This window comes from Acinonyx jubatus, chromosome B4 (genome assembly GCF_027475565.1).
Source record: "Acinonyx jubatus isolate Ajub_Pintada_27869175 chromosome B4, VMU_Ajub_asm_v1.0, whole genome shotgun sequence".
In the NCBI taxonomy this organism is placed as follows: domain Eukaryota; kingdom Metazoa; phylum Chordata; class Mammalia; order Carnivora; family Felidae; genus Acinonyx; species Acinonyx jubatus.
In genome coordinates this window covers 48,312,936-48,337,849 of record NC_069387.1, presented here as the reverse complement: position 1 = coordinate 48,337,849, position 24,914 = coordinate 48,312,936, and the positions used below count along the sequence as shown (strand labels likewise).

Below are 24,914 nucleotides of genomic sequence, written 5' to 3'. Positions count from 1 at the left end.
TGCCTGTTGGCCATCTGGATGTCTTCTTTAGAGAAGTGTCTATTCATGTTTTCTGCCCATTTCTTCACTGGGTTATTTGTTTTTCGGGTGTGGAGTTTGGTGAGCTCTTTATAGATTTTGGATACGAGCCCTTTGTCCGATACGTCATTTGCAAATATCTTTTCCCATTCCATTGGTTGCCTTTTAGTTTTGTTGATTGTTTCCTTTGCTGTGCAGAAGCTTTTTATCTTCATAAGGTCCCAGTAGTTCGTTTTTGCTTTTAATTCCCTTGCCTTTGGGGATGTGTCAAGTAAGAAATTGCTACGGCTGAGTGTACCAACATTATTCTATAGAAAGAGAACTCCTGTCATTTTTTTCTTTCTTTCTTTCTTTCTTTCTTTCTTTCTTTCTTTCTTTCTTTCTTCTTCTTCTTCTTCTTCTTCTTCTTCTTCTTCTTTTCTTTTCTTTTTTTTTTTTTTTGAGGTTAGTTCATGCAGGCTTGGTTAATAGAATATGAAGTGAGATCTTACGGGGTGGCAGAGAATGTTTGGTTTAGCCTGGGGGCATATGGAGAATGGGCTATTTCTTCACAAAGAATTTTTAAGAATCTTAGAATGGTTTGCCACTGTAATTATGAACAACTGTAGCTTGCTTAATTTTTATTTTCTATTTTAAATGCTCAGATGATTTTACTTTCATCTATAAAATGTTAAAAGTATAGTCTAATTAAAATAGTATGTGTCTAAGAAATACTTTTGGTCCATTTAGTTTCTTTTTCCTTTTCCTACCTAATCAAAAGGTGTGTAAACCTAGAAAACATGCAGAGAGCCCTGGACCTTCTCTTTTTGTCATTTTTCACTATTATTTCATATTTTCCCTAGTATTATTGTCTTTTTTAATGTTTATTAATTTTGAGAGAGAAATTGAGAGAGACAGCATGAGCAGGGGAGGGACAGAGAGAGAGAGACAGAAAGAGAGAGAGAGAGAGAGAGAGAGAGAGAGAGAGAGAGAGAATTCCAGACAGGCTCCCTGCTGTCAGGGCAGAGCCTGACATGGGGTTGGATCCCACAAACCCTGAGGTTATGACCTGAGCTGAAATCAAGAGTCAGACGGTTAACTAACTGAGCCACCCAGGCACCCTTCCTCTGTATCATTGTTAAGATGACTTTATGAGACAACTGTCAATATTGTTTAATGTTAGCTATTCACCTATATGAGTAGGAAAAAAGTTTTTCCTTTATGGGTGTGTGTGGATAGACAAACCACTGCTTTGATAGAAGGAGATTATATTTGCTTGATATTAATATTAAAACATTTTTTTCTCCCTTTAAATAATTGGCTTCTGGTGGGGTGTCTGGGTGGCTCAGTTGGTTAAGCATCTGACTTCGGTTCAGATCATGATCTCACAGTTCATGAGTTTGAGCCCTGCATCAGGCTCTGTGCTGCTGACAGCTCAGAGCCTGGAACCTCCTTGGATTCTGTGTCTCCTTCTCTTTCTCTGCCCTCCTCTGCTCAAGCTTTCTCTCTCTCTCTCTCAAAAATAAATAAACATTAAAAAATTTATAAAAATTGGCTTCTGATAATTTTGTGACTTAAAGTATCAAGAACCCAACTTTTAAAGTGGTATTCTTTAATATTTTGTAAATACTACATTCCCAACTTGGTATATTTTGCTGGGTAATTGCTATTATCTCTGTTTTAGAATTCACATATCCCATTCTTCCTCCATTTCCACAGGATTATTCAGTAATTAATTGGATAGCCTGGAACAGTCTTTAACAAGTTGGATATCTCCAAGATGCCTTCCCCAGGTCTAATATTCTACAAGTCTTTGATTTTAACTTACACTTCTTCTCAACTACGGCTGAAAGGTAGCACCAGTCTAATTTTTAGGGTAATGTTTACCCTTTCTTACATTATCCTTTTTTTTTTAATTTTTTTTTTTAACGTTTATTTATTTTTGAGACAGAGAGAGACAGACAGAGCATGAACAGGGGAGGGGCAGAGAGAGAGGGAGACACAGAATCTGAAACAGGCTCCAGGCTCTGAGCAGTCAGCACAGAGCCCGACGCGGGGCTCAAACTCACATACCGCAAGATCGTGACCTGAGCCGAAGTCGGATGCTTAACCGACTGAGCCACCCAGGTGCCCCATTTCTTACATTATCCTAAATTGAGTGGAAAACTATTTGTAAAATAACAACCCCAAAATATCTAGCTTTTACTCTTTGGGGAAAGATAATTGTAGAATACTTTTTTCTATTTGATATGTTTTTACTTTGGAAAACCCTATTGGGAAAGTAGATTTCCAGACAGCTTGAAACTGACAAATGGGCATTTTGACAGGTATTCCTGGAAGGAGAGCTACAACCACCAATCATTTCAGTTTCCTTATTACAACAACTATGTTTAGTAGAGACTAAGACATATCACAGTTTGACACAAGTATTTTGTGTTGGGGGGTGGGTGAATATAAAACTTTTTTAATGTATTGGAAAAATAGGGCATTTGCTTTGCTATTATGAAGAATAGAGAAACTAACAATGTTGGTATTAAATACTTTTTTATGGCTTCAGCGTGACCTGTTATTGTGAACTTTTGTGTCTTCCATTCAGTAGGATGTTCCTAGAGGAGGGTTTAATTTGTACTGCTCTTTGTCATTTAATGGATTTGTCCTCTGTACAACCTGTGGCTTTAGAACAGAAAACTTCAAAGTAAATGTTAGCAGAAACAAATTTTGTGGGATTCTTTTTTTTTTTTTTTGCATAAAATACCACTGGTAAGTAGTATTCTCCAGACCTCAGTGGAAGTAGTCTATTTCTAGAAAATTAATTTGTGAACAAGATAGACCTGAACTCTCTTGGTTCTATTTACATCTCATTCTCTTTCCATTTTATAAGCTTCTCATTAGCATGAATGCATTTTAAATAATATTCTTTAGGGCTCCTTAACTGTAGAAGCACAGTGTTGGTTTTTGAGTGGAATACAAGAAGCAATCCTGCAGTCTCTTGTTCTTCACTTCACACCAAATGTCAGCAGCTGCCACATTGTTTTTCTCCACCACCGTCATCACTGTCGCTGCTGCCTTCTTCATCAAAAATAAGAGATATTTGACTGATTTGTAGGATTTGTGAAAAATAGAAATCCTAGAATCTTACAAATGTGACTTGGTGTTTAAAGTTAGAGGAAATGTTATGAATAGCTACAGCTTAAGACTAATTCCATGGGACGCCTGGGTGGCTCAGTCGGTCAGGCATCCGACTTCAGCTCAGGTCATGATCTCCTGGTTCATGAGTTTAAGCCCCAGGTTGGCTCTGTGCTGACAGCTCCGGAGCCTGGAGCCTGCTTCGGATTCTGTGTCTCCTTCTCTCTGTCCCTCCCCCGCTCATTCCCATTCTCTCTCTCTCAAAAATAAATAAACATTAAAAAAAAGACTAATTCCTTTTGATAGTAGTGATTGAGTGATTTTGCCTATTTCAGAGAATCAAGTTTAGATGTGTATGTGAATGACCCTATGGAGTCTTATTTCATTTGTTTGAGCCTGGATCAAAATCAGTTTCATTTAGCTTTTAACTTGGACAAGGGTCTTATGGTCGGTAACACGTTCTTTTTTTTTCTTAAGCTTCTTTTTTAAACACTGAGACAAATCATCGAAGAGCATTAATTTCTCTGATAAAACTTTTCTCCAAGTGTAGACATATATCTAAAACAAAAATACTATTGCCTTATAGAAGACTTTTGTAATTTCTTTAACTCCCTGTATAATGATCACATTGTTTTATGAAGAAATTTGTTTCTCCAGTTTTTGCTTTTTTTTTTTTTTTTGCTGCCATCCTATTTCTCCCTATTTCATCCCCAGTCATTTCAACATCTCATACTTTTATCCTACTTTATCTAGTTGAAGCTTTACCAAGCCGAGAAAATACAATCTTTATGACTTACAGTCATAGACTTAAGAGAGAAGAGGTCTTTAATAGAATTCCTACTGATCTTGGCAAGTTTCTTAATTTTATGCTTTTGCCTAGAACCTTGTTGATTTGAACAGATTGTCTCTTGACCTCCCATCTACCTACTGCTAGCTTTTCTGATGAAGTATCTTTTATACTCCAGCATTGTACAAATACTATGCTGAGTATTGTTATGGATTAAAAAAAATGAGTAAGTCATGGTTTGTTTTACTGTAGCAGGGAAACGACTTAGAAGATAAATAATCTTATATATTTTAATAGAAAATTATGGAGGCTTAAATAAGTGGAGGAGGCATGGGATAGTATGTCCTGAGTGTGAAATGAGTCTGGAATTTGTGACTTTGAAGTCTAAATTAGAACAGTGGCATTATGTTGTGGAAGGGCTACACTAAAATTTTATACCAGGCTAAAATGGGATGGAGAAAGGAAGATGCCATGTACCAGGTGTCTGTGTAGCCTTGTGAATTTGTCTTGTTTTAGTTTTATCATCTAGGTGAGAGGAGCATAATTACCTTTACAAAGCCACTTAGAGTTGAGAATCTTTGAGTATTTTCCATTAAGAATCCGAGGTCCCTTGTTGTAAATACAGCACCATCACTGTGGTGCAAGATGGTAGGTTGCCTTGCATGTCAAGTCTGTTCCTGCCTCTCATTCTCATGCCCTAAGGATCCTTTGTTGGAAGACTAAGGCAACTGTCAGGCTATTTCTGTGTTCTCTAATAGGTGCAGTGTCTCCGTTTAGTTTGGAACTGATCCAGATGTGTCATCCTTAGGGTTCTTAAATATTATTGCCTTGCCTTGTTTTTTCCACATTCCATTGCCTTGCCTTGTTTTTATGGCCAACTTGGAAAGTTGAGTGTTCGAACCCAGTCAGATGTCATTATTTGATATTAGCATACACACCTATTCTTCTTTTTACCCAGCTATGATTATGACTTGTCTTCTTCCTAAAAAAAACTCTCTATTTTAAAATATAAGTCTGTACCAGAAACATCTAATCATAATTTTACAGTGAAAACACAACTTGAAATTTAAAAGAGCTTGAGAATTTTTTTAGTATAGAAGATTTAATTTGTGGATGCTTGTATCTTTTTATTTATTTATTTTTCATTTCAATGTAACTTTTTTGTATATTTTTAAATTCATATTAAATACATTAGACATTCAGCATTTTATTGTATAAAATCATTTCTGTGTTGAAGCAGATCAAGATTCTGAAAATATAGCTAATTGCTATGTTAAAAGCATTGTATAACTAGGATGTTAACTAGGCTGAATATGGTGATCATTTTGTAATATATACAAATATTGAATCATAATGTTGTACACCTGAAACTAATATAATGTTATATGTCAACTATACCTCAATAAAAAAAAAAAAAAAAAAGTAGGAGCTGTGCCTGGATGGCTCAGTTGGTTGAATGACTCTTGATTTTGGCTCAGGTCATGATCTCATGGTTTGCATAGAGCCTTGCATAGGGTTCTGTGCTGACAGCGTGGAGCCTGCTTGGGATTCTGTTTCCCTTTCTCTCTGCCCCTTTCCTGCTGGTGCTTGCTCTCTCAAAATAAATAAACATTTAAAAAAAGGATATCTGGAAATAGTAAAAAAAAATGGGGGCATGATATAACTTTATTCGTCAAGAAGTAATCCTTTTTTTTTAAATTTTTTTTTTAATGTTTATTTATTTTTGAGACAGAGAGAGACAGAGCATGAACGAGGGAGGGTCAGAGAGAGAGGGAGACACAGAATCTGAAGCAGGCTCCAGGCTCTGAGCTGTCAGCACAGAGCCCGACGCGGGGCTCGAACTCACCGACTGTGAGATCATGACCTGAGCCGAAGTCGGCCGCTTAACCGACTGAGCCACCCAGGCGCCCCCATCAAGAAGTAATTCTGCTTCCCAATTAAATGAACAGATTTTCCATTTTTAGTGTGGTTTTTTTTTTTTGTCTTTTTTTTTTTTTTCAGTCTTTACACCCAGCACAGGGCTTGAATTTACAACCCTGACATCAAGAGTTGCATACTCTACCAACTGAGCCAGCCAGGCACCCCTCTACAGATGTTCTTTTTTAAACTTAATCAGTTAATCAAAACATACTTTTGGGGATACTTTTGGTGTATCATAGCACTCTGTTGGTTCCTGTGTGAAATCCATTGAAAATGTAGGGTTATATAGTACCAAGCCACAAAACATGAAACCAAAGCTAATTTTGATAATCTGATTTATGTGAGAAGTATACTGTATACTAGGTATTAAGAAGAAAAACAATTACTTCCCCCACATCTTTCTATTAAAATTTTTTTAAACCTATGGAAAAGTTGAATGAATGGTACATACAGTAAACACCCATATATGCTTCATCTAAATTCCTCAGTGTCAACACTGTATCATATTTGAATTATGTTTTTTTCTCCCTCCCCCCATATGTGTGTGTTGTGCATCTGTATATAGATATACATACATGTATGCTTCTTTTTTTCCCTTAATCATTTCATTGTAAGCTGTAGATATCAGGGTGCTTAATCCCTGACTACATTACCTCCGAATTACAGGACATTCTCCTACATAACCACTGTACCACTTTTATAATAAAACATTTTTAATAGTGATTTTGTACTATCACCAACTATATAAGCCATTTTCAAATTTCTCCAGTTGTACTAAAATTGCCTTTCATGGGTTTTGTTCATTTGCATGAGCTAGGATCTAACAAGGCAGATGCATTGTATATGCTTATCCTGTCTTTTCTGGACAGGCCTCCTCTGATCTATACCTATGCTGTCCAATATGATAGCCACTAGCTGTATGTGACTAAATATAAGTAGATTAAAATGAACAAAATTAAAAACTTAGTTCCTTAGTCACACTAGCTCCGCTTCAAGTGCTCGGTAGTCATATGTGGTTAGTGGCCACTCTGTTGGACATCACAAATTCAGACCATTTCTATCATCAGAGAAAGTTCTATTGGACAGATCTAGGACATGTCCCACCCCCTTTTGTCTTTCATGAAATTTGATTTATTGTTTTGAAGCATTCAGGCTGGTTGTCTTGTTGAATTTTCCACATTATGAGTTTGACTTGATTGCTCCTTAGTGATTTGATTCCGGTTGTGGCAGATAATTTCTTTCAAAGAAAGCTGCACTAATATATTTAGCCCATCTCACCTGAGAGGTGGAGCCTTTGTTCCCTCCCTGTGGGAGGGCATGATGGGCAAGGACTTGTGCCAGCTGATCATTGCAGTCCGGTGGAAGTATATGCCATATGCCTTAAGACTTCCTCACTCACTCCTGGAATGCTTACCTTTGGGACCCAACTACCACCTTGTGAGGAAGCCTAGGTCTTATGAAGATGTTACACAGTACCAGTTCAGGTCTCAGCTGACAACCTGATGTGCCAGTGAATGGGCCTTCAGATGATTCAGTTCTTCTAGTTGACGTCTTAGATGTACTACAGTAGAGACATGCAGTCCCAGCTGGGGTCTGTCTGAATTCCTGATGCACAGAAACAGAGAAAGCTCATAGATTATTGTTATTTTTTCAAGTTGCTAAGTTTTGAGGAATTTTCACAGTAATTCTGAGCTGTGAAATGAGCAGTAAATAGCTCATACACAGATTAAACAATTTAGCAAGGGTGCTACATTAGTGATGGTGTGAATTTCCTGTTGCATCACATCAGGAGGAATGTGACGTCAGTGTGACTTAACTGGTGATGTTTGATCACGATCACTTGGTTAAGGTGGTATCCATCATCTCTCTCCATCATAAATACCTTTTTCCTTTTGCAATTAATAAGTAACATGAGGGAAGTGTAACTTTGCAAATAATATAAGCTTCCATCAAGTTCTGTGTCAACATTTCACTCTATGCTGTTGTTTTGAGTGGATTTAAAAATGGTCTTAGAAATCTTAGAAATCATTTTACTCTTGTCATTTTGCACCCTGATTTAATAAATATTGTTAGGTTTCCATTGGAGATACTGCCTTGAAACTAGGGACATAGAAATACAAGAGATTTGATTTTATAGCCTTGGAGCTTATGGATGAAAACTAACATGACTGGAATTCACAAGGGTTGACCGAGTGGTACATTTGTGTTCCAAGATGATTCAACTAAGATATTTTATTTTCCAAGAGAGTAAAATGATGTCATTATGGTAACTGTATACTGGAATTTAAGACTGGTCATTGGTGCTGCCTGAATTATACTTTTATCAGGCAGGTTTGAAATTAAAAACAGATTTTTTTTAAGTGCACTTTTATATTAGAAGTTCTATGAGTTTTGATGTATCTTTTTCTAAATATAGAAATGTATGTGTTTTAAAATACAAATCTATCATGGCCCAAATTTCTTATTATTAAATACTTAGTGAATAGTAATGTTTATGAATTAAAGACTGTAAGGATACTGTTGTGTGATATTTATTTATTTATTTAAAGTTTATTTATTTATCTTGAGAGAGAGAGAGACAGCATGAGCAGGGGAGGGGCAGAGAGAGAGAATCTCAAGCAGGCTCCACACTGTTAGTGCAGAGACCAATGCGGGGCTTGAACTCAAATCATGAGATCATGACCCACGCCGAAATCAAGAGTTGGACACTCAACTGACTACACCACCCGGCACCCCCATTGAATAATATTTTAAAGCTATGGGGTACAGTGCTTTAAGGAACCTTGGTAGCATCAAACATAGGGCCCAAATAGTTGTTGAGGGAGTTCTATACAGATGAACCATGCTTCACACCCTCTGTTACTTGATTATGAATAGAATACATAATAAATGATCTCTGTGGGGATTTAAAAGTTCTGTCAATAAGAACCATCATCTTCTTATAGTTGTTTGTTTATTTTGTTCTGGGATATAAGAATGATAGAAGCACTTTTTGTTTGATTTGGTTTGAAAATGGTAAATTTACAGATTTATCTGTTCTGAATTCTATTTACAGTTCTTGGTAAGACATACAATACAAATAAGAAGGAACACTATAAAATCCTGGAATCATAACTGGGTTTCTGATAGATTAGTAATGTGAAAAAAGTACTAAATGTGCCACATTATGTATTGTATAATCCAAACAGTTGTACATGTGGTTCTTGAAATGGTGTTAAACTTTCCCCAAAGAATGACTTCATCCCTATCTGTGTTATGAAAACACAGTAAAAATTTTAAAACTTTTTCAGCAAGTTCCTATTGTGAATTTGGGATGTTGGGATTTCCTCATTCTAAAAACACTCCTTTAAGCCCTGCAATAAGGATTGATTTCTGCTATTTATTGCTTTAATCATTTTAGTGTATCATAATGGGTCTACTTAGAGTACTTCATTGTTGTCTCTTTTTGGTGAAACTCTGTTGTTTAGACAACTCGGCTAATGTTATTAAGTTCATGATATTTAATTCCTCTGTGGACTATACAGTTTCATTTGTTACTTGCTCTCAGACTGAATATTTAGCAACATTTTCTTCCATGTAACTTTGGTTACAGGAAAAATTCCAGGACAGAGTGAATGGATCAATCAACTACTTAGAGAAGAGTATCAGAGTACAACTCTTGCTAAGTAAAATGGTGTACCTTTAGACAGAGGGGAAATGTGATTGGAGCTCCTTCGGAATCATATAAAATATGTGAGTAATGGTAGTTAGCTGGGGAAAGAGCAATCAAAATATAAATGAGTTCTGGAAAGTGGAAAATGCTAAGGCATGTGATGATAGGAAGGCCTCACTCTGGGATGGTGAGATAAATGTGCAAGAATACGGGATTATTTAAGAAATGGAGCAAAACTGAGGAGTGAAGAGTCAATGGAGGGATAGAAAGAGATCGTTAGGGTAGGTGTGAATGTTGGCAGACAGGAAAGGAGGAGAGGAGAGAGTAAGCCTGTTAAATTTTGAAGCAGAGCTGTGAGCTTGGGTGCTTAAGAAACAGAAACTAGTTTAAGGATTTGCTGAGTGGGAAACCTATAGAATGAGACATCACTGCTTCAGGTGGTTGCAAGATGAATACTTTCAAGTGTCTGGAGAAAGGGCTGGTTTTCCACAATCTCAAGACAGAAAGCATTGGCTGACAAACTTTGAAAGGCTCCAAAAGTGTGCCTACATGTGAGTCATGCCCTCTACATGGACCTTTGGTAAATGTCATCCAAATACAACTATTCGAATGGAGTCTGATGCAGGCCTCGTTTCTAAGAAAGGTGAGATCGTGGCCTGAGCCGATACCAAGAGTTGGACACTTAACTAACTGACTGAGTCACCCAGGTGCCCCACTCTCCTGACATCTGTAGCCAGCAGGATCAAGCACACTTGACCTCAGACATACCATTTCTGGGTACGTGCACATCAGGCCAGTGAGGTATTTTGGTGGAGAGGGTAGTAAGGGTGAGGAACTGTGGTCTCAAGGACTTAGGCGTTAGAGGGAGAGCACTCCTTTCCTTCAGAGGGAAAGAGGGAGAAGAGAGTAAGTGGCAGGAATTCCCAGGGAGCCTAATGATTGCCCTGGCCTCTTCACATCACAACATCACATTACACGTTGCTGAGCCAGTCTATATCCCTGTCTCTAACACATGGGGAAAAAGTAAAGCTAATATTGTTGCTCATAGAGATTTTTTTTTTGGGGGGTGCGGTTCTTTCATGTATTTTGTTTACATTTTTAGCTAAATCTTATGGATAGTTTGCTTGAAATACATGGAGTTGGGTGTTCAGGGACAAGAGTTATCATATCCAGTTACGGAAAACGTTTGAGAGTTATTTGGATGTCTTTATCTGTGTTAGCATACATGACTGTTACTCTGTTCACCCAGGATCTAAAGCTGAATACCTATTCACTTATTCCCCATTTACTATTCAGCCATGTCAACTACTATATCCTCAGATGAGCTACTAAATAAAACAGGAATATCTTATTATGTGACTCATCCTTCTGTTTTTTCCCCTGTATTTCAGATTTATAATGGTGTGGTGTGAAGAGATCCAGGATTTCCATTTCTGCTTTCCCTTTCCTGCCAAGCTCATGACCCCTGCCAATTCCATCCTTTCCTTCCATTTGCCCGTTTTGGTTTGGGTTCTGGACTCTTTGGGAGTTTATAGAACAGGAGCCATTTACACTCCCCCCCCCCCCCGCCCCCAAATGGGACAAGTGTCTTAATTGAGGTCAGGCCAACACCAACTGTGACAGAATCTTCCCCTCATCCGCCTGGCACAGGGGAAGAATTCATACACGAGAAGAACGGCATGAAACTGTGCCTCCTAACAGTGGCCATTGGGATAAAGCTAATGCCCAGTTGGAGGCACAACACAGTGACTTCTTTTGCCAGGCTTGATTGTTCTGCTTGGTTCCAAGCCAGATGGCAACCTGGTGGGTGACCCATTGGCTCTCGCCTTTCCCCAACCCACTCATGTCTAAGATAAAATGTCCAGCTGTCCCTTTGCAGGACTTACCCTGTGGAAACAGTAATTGCCCTCACTGTTACTTGATATTTACATAATTTTGTTTAAATTTGTAACTATAGTACTGTCAATATGACTTTATTAGTAGTGTGAAAGCTTCAAATTGCTTGCCAGAATTCAAGAGTGAAATCCATTTAACACGAGGCTGTTTAAAGTATTAAAAGAACTTCGGGATTTAGCGTAGGAGAGGAAGTGTGAAGATGTGAATTATTGAACTAGTGTAGTTCATGTGCTATAAAAAGTTATTTTGATCACTAGAAATACTTGTACCGAGGTTTGCAGTCGTTTTTAATACCTTTTATCCTTCAGTCACTCTCTGACATATGTAAGTCAGAAATGAACCTCCCAGGTTTCCCTCACGTGGACATATATCTGCTGCCTCTGAAGGTACTTAGGCTTTTGTGCCTGGATTATTGTATAATATTCAGGATGCCTTATTTGAACAATGATAATAGCTGTTATCTATTGATAATAATGTATGGCTGTTATGATTTGTTTTTAAGTCTGAAATGTAGTTGGAGGTATATGAAGAAATCAAGAGAGAATTCTGAAAAACAAAGTCCTGATCGTTTTGCAGAACTTCATCTGCATAGGTCTTCCATTTTAACACTAGCTTTGTTTTCTGCGATGATGATGCATTACTAATAGCATTTTTACAGTTACATTTTATTTAATTAAAAAATCTTCTCGAAAGTAACAGAGAAAGCCCAGGAACTTTATTGATGATATTTCTGGACACACTTTTGTTTTTAAACAAAGCTGAATTACTTTGGTAGGTTTGGGGAGAGAACACTTATTCCTGCTAGCCAACACTGGGGTCTCTTATTTACCACTGGATTTGCAGCTGTAGGAAATATCCTGATTTCTTAAGGATCCAGTTACAGCCTGAAGCACATTTCTGTAAGATACAGTGCTATAAATAAATGGCCGTTATCCTACAAATGCTTTTGCTGCCATAATGTCACTGAAATGCTACTAATATTGCCAGTGTCATTATAAAAGTAATGATTGCCTTGCCTTCCTATGGGATTTTATGAAACGAAATAAGATAGTAGATTCAAAAGTATTTTTAAAGATTATAGGTGATCAGGGGTGCCTTTGTGGCTCAGTCCATTAAGTGTCCGACTCTTGATCTTGGCTCAGGTCATGATCTCACGGTTCGTGAGTTCGAGCCCCAGGTTGGGCTCTGGGCTGATAGCGCGAAGCCTACTTGGGCTTCTCTCTCTCTGCCCCTCTTCTCCCTCCCTCCCTCTCTCTCTTACTCTCTGTCTCTCTCTCTCTCTGTCTCTCTCTCTCTCTCTCTCTAAATAAACAGAAAACGAAAAGACTGTAGTTGATCAATAAATGTAAAGAGACATACTACAATTTAACTTTTGTACTATTTTATCACAGCTAACATCACTATTACCATCTTCACTATTGAAGTATAATTTCTCAGGTCTAATATCCTCTATTTACTGACTAATTTACCAGGAAAGGGAAGGCACATCATGCCAATTGGTAGTCTAGAATTTATAATTGGAGATTTTTTTTTTTTTAATTTTCTTCGGGAATCTGAGGCCTCAATGTAATAATAATTTTGACTTTGAGCCCCTAAATTTCTTTACCCCCCTAAGTTTTATTGAGGTATAATTGATAAGTAAACATTGTATGTATTTAAAGTGTACAATGTGATGGTTTGATATACGTATACCTTGTGAAATGATTACTACAATGAAGTTAATTAACACATCCATCACCTCACATAGTCAACTTTTTTTTTCTTTTTTTTTGGTGTGGTGAGAACACTTAAAATCTACTCTCAGCAAATTTCAACAATACAAAACAGTATTATTAACTCTAGTCTTCATGCTGTACATTGGATCCCCAGAATTTATTCATCTTATAGCTGGAAGCTTATATCTTTTGACTAGCATCTCCCCTCTACCTTCTATCCCCCAAGCCCCTGGCAACCACCATTCTACTTGCTGATCTGTGAGTTTGTCTTTTTTTAGATTTCACGTATAAGTGAGATTATACAATATTTGTCTTGCTCTGACTTATTTCGCTTAGCATAATGTCCTCTAAGTTCATTCATGTTGTCTTAAATGGCAAGATTTCCTTCTTTCCATTGGCTGAGTAATATTCCTATGTGTATATATATATCACATTTTTTCCTTATGCATTCATCCCTTGATGGACACTTAGCTTGTTTCTATATCTTGGCTATTGGGAATAATGCTACAGTGAAAAAGGGGGTGTATCTCTTTGAGGTACTGCTTTTATTTCCTTTGTATATACACCCAGAAGAGATTGTTTCCGGAATGTGATTGCTAGATTATATGGTAGTTCCATTTTTATTTTTTGAGCAATCTCTACTGTTTTCCATAATGGCTCTACCAGTTTGCATTCCCACCAACAGTGAATAAGAGCTCTCTTTTCTCTGCACATTTGCCAACACTTGTTATCTCTTGTTGATGATAGCCATCCTAACAGGTGTGAGGTGATACCACGTTGTGGTTTTGATTTGCATTTCCTTGATGATGAATGATGTTAAGCATCTTTTGTGTATTTGTTTGCCATTTATGTGTCCTTGTGGGCAAAATATCTATTCAGGTCCCTTGCTCATTTTAAAAATCTGATTATTTTTTGCTATTGAGTTGCGTGTGTTCTGTATATGTTTTGAACATTAACCTCTCATCAGATATATGGTTTGCAAAGATACATTCCTTTTCATTTCATTGCTGAGAGTATATGACTTCTCCTTAAAGGCTGTACCCAGTCCTGAGGGGCCAGCTCTGACCTTTGGAGAATTTTAAGAACCCCGACTCATTAGCTTCTTATTTGATATCAAATAATGTTACTGTTGGTTCTTTGTGTTAACTTTGTGCATCAGCCTGATAACTGGGTTTCCGTCTTGCTTGTATGGTGACTACCCCAGGCCTAGTCACAGATTTCCTATATTGACTACTTGTCTTGGCCTTAAAAACCTGCCCAGAATCTCTGAATTCTCTTTGGTTTCTTAACTTGAGCTGACCACCCCCACCCACCCCAACCCTCCCATACCCACACACCCTCCAGATTTAAGTCTTGCTTGAGTCCCAGTTTCTTCACTAGCAGTCCAGCTAACATGTTATCTGAACTATGGTGTAAATGGAATTTGGTAGGACTGGTACTAAGGAGAAGGGGGGATGTCCAGGTGTACAGAGGAGAGGGGGAAATTGACATGAACAGAGAAGAAAAGTACGAAAGGACCAGTACATGTCTTCATTCATAACGTTGTGAACTTTGTAAAGGAAAGAAATCTTACCCGTTGTTTACTGCTCTGTCTCTGTATAAGCCCAGCATTTAACCTATCCAGTAAATATTTGCTGAATGATTGTTTGGGGAATACACTGAATTGACTGGTTTGCCTGGAGGGCACTTCAGTGTGAACTTTTAGGGACGGGGATCGACTTCAGCCTTGTTTACTGCTAGAGCTGTACATATTTTTGTTGAATGAATAAGTATTGGGATCACTGGAATTGACACTAGCATTCTGAAATCGATAATGCAGAATCTCAAATGTCATGCCAAGGATTTGGGTCTCATGATAAGAAAGGAAGCAGAGGTGTGGATCTTATTATCTCCATCTGCTGCCTAATGTAATAAGAATTTTGTTCTTTAAGTATACTCTTATTTACACTAAAGCATTCAGAAAGAGAATTCTTTTGATTCTGAGGAAAAGAAGGTCTATTTTTATATAAGATCTTCCTTTTTGAGTTAATTTAAGTCCAATATATAAATAGGTAGATATGCTTCTAAAATATGCTTTTAAAAATTTGCTTTTTGGCTAGTCAACACTTTTATACACACCAATTCCAGAAATATATTTCTTTTTAATATCATGTGAATAACAGCTCTGCTTTCAAGTACTCAACTAGGAGATGAAAGGCATCCACTGTTTTCATTCTTGCTGGTCTATTTTGGCATTCAATGGTGTTAAGCAAGTATTCACTGCTTTAGGCTCCTTGAATCTGGGCTCTGAAGTGAGTGCTTCTATGTGTCAGACTCACATCTTCATCCACCTTTATCTCTGCACTCTGGTGTGGGCCATTTTAAGCCGTAAGGATGTATAGTTTCCAAATACTATACTACTGTGGGAAAGTGAAACCTATCCAGAGGACAAATTGAATGATTCTATTAAAGAGGACAGGTTATCTTGATAGATGTTACACTTAAAGGAATTTCTTCTCAATGTTTTACCTTCAGAGAGTGCTTGTACTGCTTATGGGATCATATCGTCCCTGATTGGGATAAACATCAGCTTCATGTGTAACTTTGAGAATTTTTTTCTCTTTTTCTTTTCTTTTTTTTTTTTTTTTTTTTTGGGTGCATGTTTGTCCACCATAGGATAGAGCATAGAGCTAGGCTTGCTAATCAAGAGGAATTGCTTCCGCCAGGTATGACTTAAAACCGGGGCTGGAATTAGGGCAGGGCCATGGCAAGAGCACACCGAACACCAGAATGACAGGTGTGTCCTCTACAGGGTACGAGATCACTGTCACTGTTGGCTCCCTGCTCTCTCTCTATCTTCATCCAAGCACCCGGCAGGTTCAGAAAGATAGAGTCCAATTCTCCAGGCAGTCGTCCTCAGCAGGAGGGAACCGAGGAACGTTATCATCTGAAATCATGGACTTAGGGGGCAAAAGCCTGGAAGCTTGAGGTTTTCGAAATGTAAATATTCTGTGGCAAGTGATTAATTTTTCTTAGATGAATTACTGTAGCCACTCTAGATTTTGTTTACTGTGGGAGCTGATTCTTTTTAGGCATACTGATGTATAATAGCACAAGTAAAATCTCCCAACTAATGTTGGAAAACTTAGAAAATAGAAAATAATCATCTATAATTTTAAGATACAAAATTGTTAATATTTTGTATTTGATTTTAATGATGAACACAATTATTGCTCTGCCTTGTTTTGAGGAGGATAATTTATTTTTCCACCAATACTATCATAATTGTTGTCATCCTCCTCCTCAGATATTTACTAATTCCTGGCTAATACACAAGGAAAGTTCCAGGAAGAGTGGAGAAGATAAATAAATGGAAGATGTGGCTTCTTTTTTTTTTTTTTTAAGAAGATTATTTTCTATTTAGGACTGAACATATGTCCTGGGAAAATAAAATATATGATTTATTCATAACATCCATGATTATTAAGCTCCTTTATGTGCTAGTCACTGTCCTCAGTGTGTGAGAAATCATGTTGAATAAAATGTCGTTTCTACGTTCAACTTAATGTCCAGGGGAGATAATAGACAAGCAAATCGGAATTTCAGTAAATTGGAGTGTGTGAATTGTTAGTGAAGTGCCCCAGAGGGAGTGCTTGCTATAGGAAGACAGTGCATTGAAAGAGGTATTGAATAACGTACTGGACAGTTTGGATGCCAGAATAAAAACATTCTTGTAAGTACTTGCTTCTTACGTTGCTCCTCAGTGAGAGTCTAAGGCATAACTCTAAGTAGTCAAGTAATAAAAACATTTTGGTAACAATGTGAAAGTAATATAGTTCAGGGATGGATCTTGTGAAATTTGGTTAAATGGGCCTTAAATTCTTTCTAGTACCAATTGTCTTAATATTTGCTTTTGTCAGGAGTTTAACATCAACATTTGACAAGTGCACAAAGTGCTCAGGTTCTGTGGTGTAGGTTGAAAAGGAGACCTTATATTTTATATTCTAGGTTGGCAGGTGTCAAGGTTAGTATTCCATTATGAAATTTAAGAACTGATCTGCATTCTTTTATTTAGGCAATGCATGTTTCCACCTCTGCAAGGAGGGAATTTGATGAAAGAGAAAAAGCTTACATCCATTATACCTTGGATATTTTGTCTCTATTTGCCATGAAACTTGTAGAATAGAATTTTTACAGCCAGTTTTTCTATTTTACACCAACTTGGTATATTTTATTTCCTTTATGCCAGATGAAAGAAATGAGAACTTACTTTTTTATACTTTGAGCTGTTCAGTTCCAGAGGGAAAAATACCAAGAGAGCTATGAGAAGTTTTCTCCCTAGAGATCTTTAAGAAAAGGCGTTCATACACTTAACTGTCTGAAGTTGTTTGTGTAGAGTTTTGTGTGTCCTAGTTCAAAAAGCACGGTGTTTAAAAACCCAGACTTAGAAAATTGGTATCATTAAGGATGATTCTTATCTAATCATTTTAGTTTTCTTACTAGGTACATTTATTTGATAATAAATACAATTGGTGAGTATTTGACTATGAATATTGCTTACATAATATCCAAATTTGCATTGTGAAGCATGTTTTGCAGTTTTCAGAACACTTTTACATTATTATGTTATTTGAGCCTCAGAGGTCTTATGTAGTAGGTAAGGCTGGTGTTACGATTATCCCCATTTTGCTGATGAGAAATCAGGATGCAAGGTCATGAGACTTAACCTGTGGCTATTAGTTACTAAGTGGTGGGGTTTGGTACAGGTTTTCTGACAGCACATTCTTTGCTCTTTTTACTGTGTTATAGGACATGGATTTTTTTTTGTAAATGAGTATTTGTTCTGTTGTATGTCAAAATCAGGTCCATGTGGTGTCTCTGAGTCATTAATTTCTGCTTTCTGCAAGCTGAATGGCCACGGGGGGGACGGGAGAAAAGGTTTGGACTTCCTCCCAAGTGATCATTTCCTCAGCTGGCACTTTCTTATCAATGCAGTGTTGAAGATGGTAACTTGGGGGTCTCAGATCAGCTCACAAAAAATAATTGAACTTATAAAATTCCTGAACTGACATTATTAGAACTAACTTGTTGCTCATAAAATAATATGGTTTGATGTTTAAAAATAAGTTTCCAGCAAACAGGAAGTGAATTTGTTAATGTACTAGGATTAAGTACTTTCACTAACTACATTAGCTATATATGATAATCAGTTCAGATGAGCATTGATAAATTAGACTGTGCACTTAGGAGAACCAAAATAAAATCAGTTCATTAACTACTGAGTCCTTATGTTGGAGCCACAACATACATAGGTTAAATTTTAGAGTTAACAGGGCCAAATGTAGACAATAGATAGAGCCTCTAGAAAGAAAAAGGACATATTACTGATGATTACTAAAAGAGTGAGGTCATGTTAGAAGAAGGAATTATGGGCACTTGGTGGCTCAGTTGGTTGAGGGTCCAACTCTTGATTTCAGCTCAGGTCATGATCCCAGGGTCATGGGATTGAGCCCCCATCAGGCTCCATGCTGAGTGTAGAGCTTGCTTAGCTTGCTCGCGCGCTCTCTCTCTCTCTCTCCCTCCCTCCCTCCCTCCCTCCCTCCTCTTTCGCTGCTTATACTCTCTAAAATTAAAAAAAAAAGGAATTAGTATAGTACAAACATGCCTGACATAATTCAGGAGTATGCAGACAATAGCTGGGGGTAGGAAAATACATGCTGGGGATAGTTGTAGATGAGTTTGATGAGCTTAATTATGGTGGACCATGAATTCCAGGACAAGAGATTTGTTGCTCTTCAAGTTAAAGATTGCAGTGCTCTTCTAGCCTAGGACTCGTGTTTTCCAGGTAAGGAAACCAAAGTGAATCATTCAAATTAGTTAGTGGAGAAATTGGGCCTGGAACCAAGGCTTCTTAATTATTAAGCTAATGTTGCTTCTATTATGTGATCTTATATGCTGTTGCCATTGTTGGTTCTGGGACAGAGAGTAGCAAAGTGAAAGCATTGCTTTTTAAGAGTAAAACTTTCACAGTCTTAGAAAAAGGATTAGAAGGAGAAGTTATTTGAAATAGGAAGACCGGTGAAGCTTATTTTGATAATCCTGGCGTGAGGTGATACAGAATGAAAAAGATGGAGGAGTCAGTAACAACTAGAGTTTCAGGCTGAGTGATGAGGAAAAAGGAAACGTATTAAAATAAGTTAGTAAATTTGGAGAGTAAACTTGTTTTGTGAGGAAGATCAAGCTCATTTTTGAATCCATTAGGAAAGCAATGAGAGTTGTTTTATTAGGCAGACAAGAATATGGGACTCGTGTTGCAAATGTTAAATTATACTTTGCAGATAATGAGGATTGACTAGTAGCATAGCATGTATTATAGAACTAATCTCTTCACACGGTACAACTGAAGGCAATTTAATTCCAGAAAGTCTCCCTAAGACTGTTGCTTTAAGAGAAACTTATCTATTAGATGTGTCACTGATGAAACGTCTGGTTAATTAACTGGTTAACTGGTGTGGGCAAGCTCACCTCAAGAAGACCTTTACTGGCCCAACTGTATGATGCTTCTTCTCCAATAAAAGTATTAGTTGGGTGTGCAACCCCATGTAAAACCTATGTGCTACAGAGAAGGGTCTTACCTTTCAGCCATTCATTGCTGGAGCGGCTTTATGATATTTTATGATGTGATCACATTTTTGGTCATGATTGTAATTCAGTTTAATAACGTTAACTGGTTTCATTTGGGCAATGTATTTCCCTAGTCACTCTTCATTTATTATTTTTAAACTTCTTTGTTTGAGTGAAACCAAAGGTAACAGCTGTTGATGTTTCTGCGAAGTGGTGGTGAACCTGAGCTGTTATCTATGTGGTCCATGAAAATTTTAAAGATGGGGCCCGTGTCTTTGTTTACCTTCTCTTTGTGTGTTTCTAAGGATTTCTAAGACTTTAAAGCATACTTATTAACTTTATTCATTACTAACCAGTTTACTTACATTTCGGGGGCCTTGATGTTCCCATAACCTGTTTGTCCAACATTTATCATTCTACCTTACCTGCCTAGATTTGAATCTAAGCTTCACTGCTGAATGAGTTTGCAAGTTATGACAGATTTCCATGTTTCCATTTTTTGTCATTTATTGGACAGTATTACTACCTACCTTGTGGGCTTGTTGTGAGAATTAAGTTATGAAATATGTCAAGCACCTGAAGAGCCTGGCACAGCGCAAACACTCAGATCTTAGCTGTTGTTATTGTTACTGTCCTATTGCACTCTCCTGTTCATCGTCCGTCCTTGTATTCCTTGGAACTAGAACAGTGTTTGCATTTAGTAAGAATTTTTGAAGGGTTAATTGACCAAGGAAGGGGCGGAGGAAGGTGTCACAGGGTATCTCGTAGGGTGAAACAGTGAGAGGCCAGCAATTTTTGTCATAAGTGCTGTTTCCATTCTTGCTCAGCTCCACTCTAGGTGAAAACTTCCCCTTAGTCATTAAGAATTAATGTTATTGATCCCAGTGTGGTTTTGTCAGGAAAGCAGTTAGGTTAATCTTAGTTGGAAGTGGTTAATAGTTTCCCAGTAGTTTTTACACTTTAAAAAGTATGTCCTAACTGGGGTGCCTGGCTGGCTCAGTTGGTACAGCATGCGAGTCTTGATCTTGGGTCGTGAATTTGAGCCCTACATTATACATAGAGCTGACTTAAAAGAAAAAAAGTATTTGTTACCCATTCTTGTTGCTTGCCCTTGAAGCCTGCCCGGGCGAAGAACAGTTTTTTTCAGATATACCTTTCTGGGTAGGATCCCCTCTGTAGGCAGTCCAGTTTTGCCTGGGAATCTAAGCCTGAGGACAGCTTGTTGATTGTTTTTAGTTTCTTTGCTGCTGCTGCTTTTGAACATCCAGGCCTCTAAAGCACCATTTTTTGTTTCCTTAAATAGTATTACCTTCTTCCTATCATTACCAGTCCACATACATGTGCTTAAGTTAACGGCTTTGAGCAACATGATGTATTAATTGTTTTTCTCATCATTTTGCTACAAGGGAGGCATTATTTCTATTTTACACCCCTGGAAACTGAGGCTGAGCGTGGTTGATAAGTACCTTTCCTAAAGCTTTGCAGTAATTGTCAAAGCTGAGATTTAAACTTGGGAAAAACGGTCTGATGTTAACCTTTACTATCTCTGCTGGTTCTAATGAAGGTCTCAGCGTCAAATCTATATGACACCAACATTCCAGGGCAGCTTTGTGAATTAGTGTGTGTATTTGTATGTGCTTTGTAGCTTTTGAGTTCTATACAGATTTAGTCATTAATAGTGATCTAGTCCTTTATGCATCTCTCCTTTTTTAAAAAAAATTTTCTAGTCTTGTTCACAAGATTTCTAGACTGCTCAGATTGTTTTTTCTTTAAGCATGATTTCCATCCTCTGTTGCCATCTTAGAGTGGCTTCTGTTGATTAGTATTCACTGTATGGAAGGGTCCCCATGTGTCAGAAAACGTAAGAAGAAAGAGACTTTCAGAGTCTTTTTTGAAAAGTTTTGTTTACTAGTAGTCTTCTTTTCAGTAGAGTCAGTGATTAAGAATGTGGGCCATGGTCAGACAGACCTGGTTCAAATCCTCCCTCTGCTCTATGACCTTGGAACTTTGAACATATTTCATTACCTCTTTAAGCCTTAGCATCTTTACCTGTAAAATGGGAGTAATACTAATAATCCCAGGCTATCGTAAAGAACACACGAGCAAAGGTATATGCTGTGTTTAGTGTAGTGTTTAGTGTTTAGTGTAGTGCTGTCAGTAAGTCTTAGCTGGTATTATAGATTGAGGGCTAGGCTTAGAAGAGTAACCCAGGAATATTGTCTGTGTTGAATTCAAGTGATCTGCAATAGATGTGCCCTCTAGGGGATAAGGGGTAAGGGTAAGAGTACAATGGGAGTCTCTTAAGGTTCTAGTCCCAGGTTTGATAGGCTCAGTCCCTTCATGGAGTACTTAACAAAGGGGCATGTAATGATTTGATCCGGAAGCCCTTAGAGAATGAAGGTGCATATACTTATATGTGAATTCAGCAAACATTTACTAAGCACCTGCTGCTGCCAGGCACTACTATGCAGATGCTGATGATAGAAAAGGAAAATAGGTCTTTCTCTGTCTTTTTGAAGCTTATATTCCAACTGTGGGACCAGTATGTAAATAAATAACTGATATAACATGATAAGTGTTTTAAGGTGTATGCAAAATGCCCTAGGGCATCAAGTGAGTTGGAAGGAAGCCCATTCTTGTTGATACTTTATCTTCAAGGGTAAGAATTTTCTTATAGGAGCATTAGTCCAGTGATTACTTTGATATTTTTTAGTGTAGATTTATCCTTCAAACACCAAATATATTTCAAATGTAAGTAAGATTTGGCTGTGTAACTGAAAGCAGCCTACCTTTAAACTTTTCAAATAATATTATTTATCCAAAATCTATACAACTTAAGTAAATAGAAGTTATAGGCAAATTCTTGGCCTGCTGATTTCATAAAGAACACCCATAGCTTCAGTGTATAAAGGGGTTTCTTAGTTCATCAGTGTATGTGTTTTCCAAATTATTATTTATGCCCACGGGAAATATTGTTGGCATTTGGGAAGAAGTGAGTGTAATATCAGGTAGCATAACAATACTGTTAACTGGTAGAATAATGATTGGATGTTGACAATTGGAATATTAGCTACTGTGAAACACTATCTAATGGAACAATGCTAGGAAACTGTGTGTGTGTGTGCACACACTTCTGTAGTTTATATAAAATATTAAAATACATTGAATATGTATTTATAATTTATATCATAGTATAATCAAATCCCTGTATCACATCATTATGTGGAAGAAATTATTTTTCTCATTTTGCAGATGAAGGCACTAAAACTTGCCTGAAATGATGTGAAACTAATAAGTGATGGAACAAAAACTGAATTTCAAAGCCTTTGTACTTTTCACCTGTTTGTGTTGAATACAACTGTTTCTCACTTAACAGGATTCATCATACAATAATTTAAATTTTACACATTTGTTATCCAAACTTGAAGCATTTGAGCCAAACTCTATGCACCCCTCTACCTCAACCTGAGTCTTTCTAGTGCCAGACAAAGTGAACAAAAAACTTTGGAAGTAAAAAAATCTAAAGTCTGGCAGTTTGCTTATATTTATGTTTTTAAAGTTACTGCTTTTCCATTTTCAACTGTTTCAGCTGTTTTCAGCGTACTAGCTGTACTTAATAAAGAGACCAACCATTACTTACTTATAAACAAAGCATAACATTTTAGCTAAAAATTGAGAAAAATACCTACTAGTTGAGACATTAGTGTTACTATTTTCTTAAAACATTTTTTTTCTCATACAAACATGTAGTGAAGTTTTAAATTCTTAAAAGTACTTCTGTTATAATATTTGAAGTACCATTTATTTAAGGTGCTGTATACCTCCTATTTAAAAAAATTGTATTTTGGAAACCTTCAAATATACAAGGTAGACAAACTAGTATAATGAACTCCTAGGTAGCCATCATCGAGCTTCAGCAGTTACTAACTCTGGGCTAATCTTGGTTCACTGATCTGCCCCATTTCCATTTTTTCTCTTCTGTGTGAAACTAAGCAGGTGTCAGATATACCATTTTATTTGTAAATATTTCAGTATGGTATTCTAAAAGATAAAAACACTTTAAAATGTAGTAACCATAATTTAATTATCATACCTGAAACTTAAAGTTAATTCTAAATATTACTAAATAATTAATGTTCAATTTGCCAATGGTTTCTCATAAGGCTTCTTTTTGCATTTGTTTGAGTCAGGGTCCAAATGGTGTCCTTTATTCTTATTAATATGTACTTTGATACATATTGCTGATGGGGTCTTGGTGGTATAGTTTAACATGTCCTTATCTCCTGTGTGTTTTTTATAAAGTGGTAGAGTCTAGAGACTTAATCAAATTCAGATTTCCTTCCTTCTTTCCTTCCTTCCTTTCTCCCTGTCTCTCACCTCCGCTTCTCTTTCTTTTCCTCCCTTTGTTCTCCCCATCCTCCTCACTTCCTAATATATGAATGGTATTTCTTCTCTCAGGAGACATATGTGGTGGTTTTTCTTTTTTTGATACTAGTAGCTGTTTTGCCTCCATACTTGAATTCATTAGGAGTTGCACAGGATGATATTTTAATTGCCGCTTTATATTGATTTATTATCTGGAATGAGTCTACAAAGAAAAACTCCCCCTCATGTACTATTTGTTTAGCTAATTGTATAGTTTATATGAAAGAGTTTGGATAAATGCTTCATTCTTTATTCCTTTCTGAATTTTCATTTTTATTTTTTTAATTTAAAAGATTTATTTTTTATTTTTATTTTTAAATATAATTTATTGCCAAGTTAGCTAACATAAAGTGTTTACAGTGTGCTCTTGGCTTCAGGAGTAGATTCCCATGATTCATCGTTTATATACAATATCCAGCGCTCATCCCAACAAGTACCCTCCTCAATGCCCATCACCTGTTTTCCTCCTCGCCCCACCATTAACCCTCAGTTTGTTCTCTGTATTTAAGAGTCTCTTATGGTTTGCCTCCCTCTCTGTTTGAAACTATCTTTTTCTCCTCCTCTTGCCCCATGGTCTTCTGTTCAGCTTCTCAAATTCCACATATGAGTGAAAACATGATATCTTTCTCTGACTGACTTATTTCACTTAGCATCATACCCTCCAGTTCCATCCATGTTGCTGCAAATGTAGGATTCATTCTCATTGCCAAGTAGTACTCCATTGTATATATATACCACATCTTCTTTATCCATTCATCAGTTGATGGGCATTTAGGCTCTTTCCATAATTTGT

General features: G+C 37.1%; 1 long non-coding RNA gene across 1 annotated transcript; it reads left to right on the top strand.

Moving 5' to 3' along the window:
• Positions 1-440: 440 nt before the first annotated feature.
• Positions 441-23,335, top strand: LOC128316359 (uncharacterized). Its single transcript, XR_008300127.1, has 2 exons — positions 441-1,878; positions 2,125-23,335. It is a non-coding gene; the product is annotated as an uncharacterized LOC128316359 (long non-coding RNA).
• The last annotated feature ends 1,579 nt before the right edge of the window (positions 23,336-24,914 follow it).